Source organism: Drosophila erecta, unplaced genomic scaffold (genome assembly GCF_003286155.1).
Source record: "Drosophila erecta strain 14021-0224.00,06,07 unplaced genomic scaffold, DereRS2 tig00000021-arrow-pilon, whole genome shotgun sequence".
NCBI lineage: Eukaryota > Metazoa > Arthropoda > Insecta > Diptera > Drosophilidae > Drosophila > Drosophila erecta.
In genome coordinates, this window is record NW_020825198.1 from 22,992,321 (window position 1) to 23,000,250 (window position 7,930).

A 7,930-nucleotide genomic window follows, 5' to 3' on the forward strand; every position below is an offset into this window, starting at 1 on the left:
CAGGCGCTAAATCCTTTTTTGGATAGTGATGGCGTACTTCGAGTTGGTGGACGACTACAAAACGCAATGATATCGTATAATGTAAAACATCCAATTATACTGGATAAGTCACATTTGACTTGGTTATTTGTAAAGGGTTCTCATAAAGAATCTCTGCATGGCGGAATTAACATTATGAGAACTTATATTCAGAGGGAGTTCTGGATATTTGGCATACAAAATTCCTTAAAGAAATATTTAAGGAAATGTATTGTATGCATACGATACAAGCAAGAGATGTCCAGTCAACTGATGGGAAATTTACCAGTTTATCGAGTAGCGGCTGATTACTCGTTTCAAAATACTGGAATCGACTACGCCGGACCGTTCCAGATTCGCTGCTCAAAGGGAAGAGGTCAAAAAACGTATAAAGGATATATTTGTGTATTTGTTTGTATGGCAAAAAAAGCGATACATCTGGAAGCTGTTAGCGACCTTTCATCAGACAAATTCCTGGAGGCTCTTCGACGGTTATTTGTAAGACGAGGCAAGAGTGAGAACCTATACTCAGATAATGGAACAAACTTCGTAGGAGCTTCAAGAGTATCGGACAAAGAATTTGTAGCTGCCACTAAAAACAATAATGAGTTAGCACCTACACTAGAAAAAGTAGGCATCAAGTGGCACTTTATTCCCCCGGGAAGCCCCACATGGGAGGTTAATGGGAAGCCGGTGTAAAATCAGTGAAGCATCACCTTAAACGAGTTATTGGTGAAAACGGCTTTACATATGAAGAATTTGCATCGCTGCTATGTCAAATCGAAGCAGTGCTAAACTCGCGTCCATTAGTCACTGTAAGGAGCGAAAGCTATGATGAAGACATATTACGCCGGGTCATTTTCTGGTGGGAAGACCTCTAACTGGAGCTCCTGAACATTTTGACGAAAGTAAGACAATCAGCTCTTTGGATAGATGGAAACTTATTCAACGCATCAGAGGTGATTTTTGGAAGAAATGGAAAGAGGAGTATCTGTCATTGCAACTGCGAACCAAATGGCGCCAAAAAAAGCCAAATCTGAAGGAGGGACAGCTGGTTCTTATAAAACATGAGAACACTTACCCTGCAAGATGGCAATGGGAAGATTCATTAGTACGACTAAAGGACAAGATGATAAAGTCCGGGTTGTCACGGTTAAAACAAACGAGGGGGAAGTAAAAAGATCGCTAAACAAGATCTGTCAACTTCCTGTTAGCGAAGCAAAACCAGCTAGAGCTGCAACGCATTCTCCCCCCCGGAGAATGTCTAAATATGTGTTTAGACATGATAAGTAGGCAAACTATAAATATGTTCTATTTATGGGCTGCAAAAAACATGTCACTAGACAGCATAAGTGGCAACTATAGATAAGTACGATTGCAGCGGCCTATTGCCGAAGTGTCAAGAGATATGACCACGCGGGAGGTGACAAGCGCGGTCATAGGCCTCAAACTTAGATTTAAGAATAAAACTCAGCTGCATTTACAAACGCAGTCTGCGGCGTCTTACAAGCGCTGCATTATATAATAAGATGATAAGAACCTATGTAAGAATGAATAAAAGGCGAAGTCCTCGCAGTAGCGAGTCAGTTAGCTTCAAACACCCGAATTGAACTCATAAAGTGTACACACAAGATTATAGTGTGAACACTGGACATGATTTGTGCTCTGGGCGGTGGTTGTGCTGGTCGTTAACATCATTTCTACAATTAATGCAGAATTTTGATATTTGTGCATTCACTGTTGTCGGTGGTGTGTTCAGCTGAAGAACAGTAAGAGCAAACTTTTGAGCTTTTATAGGCTTTTGTAATATGTCCTAGTCGGTAGCAATTACGCCATTCAAGAGGTTAAGGTGGTGGAGGTAATGATGAAGGAGGTGAAGCTAAAGGGATGTAGGGTCGAACCTTAGCACTCTCGTAGCCAAGTGTTGGCGATTCCAATTTTAGAGTCACACCATAAGTACGAGGTTGGCTCTCTGTCTCAGAATAATTTAATGATTTTTTGATCATTAAAGTTGTGCTCCAATAAATATGCTCCACAAAGTTCTAACTTCGATGTGATTAGCTGTACCTTGGCTAGCCCATCTGATCCAAGTGTGCGAGCGTAGATGCAGCATCCATACGATCTGATGGAGACATCGCAGAAGCCGTGTATCTGAAGAGTGCATATCGCTGGTTGGAGACAATATCGCGGTATTGCTACAGACGCGCAACGACCAATGCAGGGACATCCAAGCTCTATGAATATGAAAGCATGTATGTGTCCCGTACTTGGTGTCATTTTAGGCCAAGCGTGCTAGTCTGCAATTCGTCGACCAATTGCAAATGTTTGATTGTAGCGTCATCGACAAACTTGTCGGGACTTAAATGCCATTTGGCGAGTTCCAATTGGCGATTCTCTAGAATCGCTGTAATTTCACTTTTGATTTGATGTAGCTCCTCTACTGTATCCGCTCCACCCAGGAAGTCATCCACAAAAAACGATTTGAAGGCTTTAACATTAATTGTTACTTTGTCCATAAATTTGTCGGCTATACATGACATGCTGTGCCAAACGTTACTGTCTTTAATTCGAAAGTGTTCAATGGTTGCGATGGCGAAGCTCTCAAAAGGATGTATTGGAACATGCGATCCTTGGCTGATATATTGACTTGGCGGAAAATCCTAACCATATGCGCAGTGATTACATAGCGATGTATACGAAAATGAGGTAATAATGTATAATATAAAGGTCTGGCTGAATAATATGCTATTAGGCTTGAGCACGCAGTGTTTCGGAATATAATAATGCGTAGCGTTTAGCTGTGGATGACTTACGAGACTCATGTATCCCATATTCGGGCCTTACCTCATGCCTTTTGCATAGGCTGCGCTCGAGAGAAAGGAATGGTAGTCGTAATTCCAACCATTCATCTGAGTTGCGTCGTACCGTTTTTACATAGAACTCCTCACAGTATCGCTGCTCCAGCGTAAGTGTATTCTCGGGAATCTCCACATGGTCGATACGCCATAGCCGTTCCATTCTTTCCTCAATTTCTTCTAGTGCAATTGATGATTAATTATGAAAAGTTCTGAAATGAGCTCGACCAGACACTATCCATCCAAGTAGCGTTTTCTGAACTGTTGGATATCAAAAGTTTGCATAGAAGCAAATCGATGCGACGAGACTTGTTGAAGGTTTCGCAATTAATGCATAGCCTGTGGCGATATCACCTAGTCTCCTAATCTCTAATTAAACTGTTTGTTCAGGATATTCCTGCGAGTTGATGGTAGGTTTTTAAATGTTCCTGTCCAGTAAAAAGCTGAAACTCATATTGTTGTTATCAAAAAGCTCACCGTTTGTACAGCACAATACGCCATACCTGCACAAAAGACACTAGAATAATAAGATGCGTAACGGCCATACATTGGTTTTGCACCATGCAGCCACTTTTTTGGTGGCGGCAGTAATTGCTCTCTTCCCGCTCGCATAAAATTGAGAGCATAAAAATCTAAATATAGAATTCACTTGCTTGCGTGAGTGACAACAGTAAACAAAAAAGTGTGCATGTGTGCGTAGTTGTGCTAGAAGACGATTTTCGATCCGAAATCAATTTTGATCTAAGAAACGAATTTGATTAATGTTTTGTTCAATTTCGTTGTAATATGAGCTAAATAATATTTAAAAATTGATGCCGTTACTATTATTTTTCTTTAAGAAGTTTTAATATTCTTTAGTTAAAATCGCCGCTCGAATTAGCTAACGTTTACATATATATATTTTTATTAATTATTATCTGTAATGTATGTATTTTTATGTAATTCCACCACGGGGAGGACATTACAATTGTAATGGGGTCGTGTATTTATTTGACCTTCGAGTCGACTTGAAATAATAAATGTTAAACATTAAAATATTTCCATGTTCCCCAACTAAGCTAGTTTTCTAACTATTGCTTTTCGATATAAATTGCTCCTTTTTTTAAATTCATTTTATTAAATTTTTGTACTATATATATATACATATATGTATATATTTATTTTTAGTCGTCACTAATTTTTCATTTATGAGATAGAATGCTGAGTTTTGCTTGTTTTTTTTTTTTGTTTATCAGCTGTCACAGTCCACTTGCAATGCTTAAAAAGTAAAACTTTTATAAGTTTGTTTAAAATATCAATTTTTTGCACATAACAATCATTATTTGAGTGAAAGCATAATGAGAAAACGTTACTTTCATTTGTGCACTCAATGCATTGCTCTACAATAAATTGTTTTATACACCGTTGTTTTTTAATATTTTAAAAAATATTTTCAAAAACTTTAATGTGTATTTTGCAGATATTAAGAAAAAGATCAGATGGTGCCTTTAGTTTTCCAAAGTCCGATTCTATCGAGTAGATTTTCTCATGTATGAAAAGCTCAGATGGAGCTGTTAAATGCTTTCTTTTAAAATCAACGATTTGCATTTATCGCAACTGGATCCCTTAGCAATATATCCAACAAAATATCTACTCGAAGTTAATTCAATGGGTTAATTCAATCCACCCGAAATTGCGAGGTTTTTAAAAATATCAAATTAGAATATAACAAAAAAATTCAACAAAATAATATTTGCTTTTCAAATACTGAATACTGTCATTTACATGAGTTTGCATATTTTTTTACTTGTATACTAATAATTTGTACTAATAAATATACTAAATAGTTAAAAAACTTCATTGCAACCTGTTTATTGCAAAATTGAATTCTTGAGGCAGGACCAGCGCACCTAAGAATCACTAAGACGAAATATATTTTCCACGTCGTATGCTGAATACTCTAACTACATATATTATTACTCTTTTCTAGTATTAAGTAATTTATTAAAATAATTCGGTATAATTGTACATTTATTCACCTATTACAATTCCTATGATGTAATTAAATAATTATCATGTTAAGACAATGCAAAATTAGAGTTTTTACTTTTTACTTACGAGTACTTTGTACTCGATTGCCAGAGTACAAATAATATAAATTGAAAATCCATAAACTTCTGAAGTGAAGGACATATTTTGTCAAATTTACAATATATGAGCATACGTGTGCACACATACAGTGATCGGCTGTCGCTGTATGCGTACAAGAGAGCTGCTGGCTCTAAAGCGCTCTCTCTGTGGCTCTTGAACAAAAATTCTAGAGAGCCTGGAGCCAGCTCTAGAGCCAGCCCGAAAAAATCGTGTGCAAAAAAATCATATGGCGTTACGCATCTTATTATTCTAGTGTCTTTGCCTGCACGTTATTGTCACACTTGCCCTCGAAGTTGTAAGTCTGTTGAAGTTGATTTCAAAAATATGCTTGGTTAATGGTCAACCGCGTTTTGCGGTTTGCATGCGTTGGGCGTGGCCAAAACGTTATTGGCATATACCAATATACCAAATTGCAGACATGCAAAACATACATAAAAAATAATAAACTGGAAAAAAATCAAAACATTTTTTACAAGTGTGGGCGCTAACATTTTTTAGGTGGCGCTTAAGTGGTCGTGGCCAACCTTTTTTTTTGCATATCGATTGAAAATGGACACATACCATAATTAAAAAATCAAATATTCATAAGAGTGGGCGTGACAGTTTTTCAAATATGCTGTGCCTATGCAATTAAATGGTCGCATAATACAATGACATAACGATGGTGGTTCAAGAAATATAATTTAACCAGATAATTGGAAACTGCTTCTATGATTGTGTCTGTCGGGTCTTATTGTACATGCCAACTTTAGGCTTAGCTTTCTGCTGTTCGCCAATTATCGCCAATTAATAAATAAAATACATTCATTCGAAATCGTCGCCTTTTTCTTAAAAATTGTTAATAAAATGGACTCAACATTTGGTGCCCCCGACGTGGTTTTTGTAAGTCAGTGAACATTAAAGGTAATTATAGGTAATAATAGGTTGTCAAATATTCCGCTTTTCCTTCCGCTTTTTTGTCTTTATTCAATGCCTAATAAAAAGTGTTACAGTGATCGGATTTAGTTCAAATATGCGCCGTTTTGTTCGATAATCTGTTTCCATCTAGACGGCAACTTCATAATACCTCCCTCGTAGAAGCCCCCCTCCTTATTTGCGAAGAACTCGGACAGCCACTTTTCACAAGCCTCTTTTGAGTTCAACTTTACACCACCAAGGGCATTCGCCATGGACAGAAACAGGTGGTAATCACTTGGCGCTATGTCCGGGCTATATGGTGGATGCGATAAAACCACCCATCCGAGCTCCCTTAGCTTCTGACGAGTCATCAACGAAGTGTGTGGTCTGGCGTTGTCCTGGTGGAACACTACACCCTTCCTGTTGGCCAATTCTGGACGCTTCTGGTCGATCGCCTGCTTCAAGCGGTCCAGTTGCTCGCAGTAGATGGTAGAATTAGGCGTCTGGCCATATGGGAGCAGCTCATAGTGGATGATTCCCTTCCAATCCCACCAAACACACAGCAAAACCTTCCTGACCGTCAATCCCCGGCTTGGCCACTGTTTGGGACGATTCACCGGCCTTCGACCACGACCGTTTTCGCTTGATATTGTCTATGTGATCCATTTTTCGTCGCCAGTCACCATCCGCTTCAAGAATGGGTCGAGTTCGTTCCGTTTCAGCAGCATATCGCAGGCGTTGATTCGGTCCAGAAGGTTTTTTTGCGTCAAATCATGCGGCACCCAAACATCAAGCTTTTTTTTGTATCCAGCCTTCTGCAGATGGTTTAAAATGGTTTGGTGACAAACTCCCATCTCCTGGGCGATGTCACGAGATGCCACATGCCGGTCTAACTCGATGTATTCCATGATTTGATCGGTATTTGTCGTCACAGGTCTTCCGCCGGCTGGCTTATCCATGGTGTCGTTTTCACCGGCTCTGAATCGTCGAAACCATTCCTCCGCGGTTCGAAGTGATAGAGTACCATCCCCCAAAACACCATTAATCTCACGGAACGTTTCTCTAGCGGATTTGCCTTTAACGAAGGAAAACTTTAAAATAGCGCGAATTTCGGCGTTAGTGAACTCCATGTTTACACGTCTATAACTGTTGAACGCAATATCCAAACTAATCATGCATAGCGTCATGTTTTGTAGGTTATGTCAAGACCTTTCAAATTATGTATAGTATTGCCAGATACGAGCTCTGTAGCGCTTTGTACATAGCCGCGAAATTCAAAAGACAAAAAAAAAGGGAGATATTTGACAACCTTATATATAAGGAGTTACATTTGGGCGCGCTTACATTGTCATTGTCAATGGCTATGGTGTGTAAGGTAATCAAGTGGAAAGAATGGAACATTAAATTTGCGTAGGCCACAAATGCCTTCTACAATGCTTCTGAAAGATGCTTCTAGAAGAAAATATAATCACTCATTGCATATATTGCCTTAAGACTTACATTATTCTAGGCGAATCTAGTTTCGAGACAGATGATTTGTTGAACATCTCTATACTCGACTAACATATTGTTATTGCCTCCAATATTTTATCTGATTTACCAATCCTTTTTATGTTCTTTATTATTGACTTTCCCTTAGTAAAAAAATATTCGCGTGTACATTTGTACGCAGACGACGTTTAATTATACCTGCAGTATAAGGACATTTCTTGCCATTCCGACTAACAATCCGATCTAGACAGGTTTCAAATATGGTTCCCTGATAACACTTAAATGACTCTAAGTGTAAGGAAATAACTGTGTGTAGTGTCAACCCATTACATGCGACTTATACTCTAAGTGCCTTTTGGACAGCATAACACGGGTTGACGATCTTGGTGTTTTTCTAGACCCGAAACATAAATTTTCAGATTAGATTCACTAGAAATTACGTACCCCTAATTTTAAATCATTGAAGGCCTAAATATGAGTTATAATAGACTTCATCCTATTATCTCTGACTCTCTTTTAACACAACATTAAATCTTACT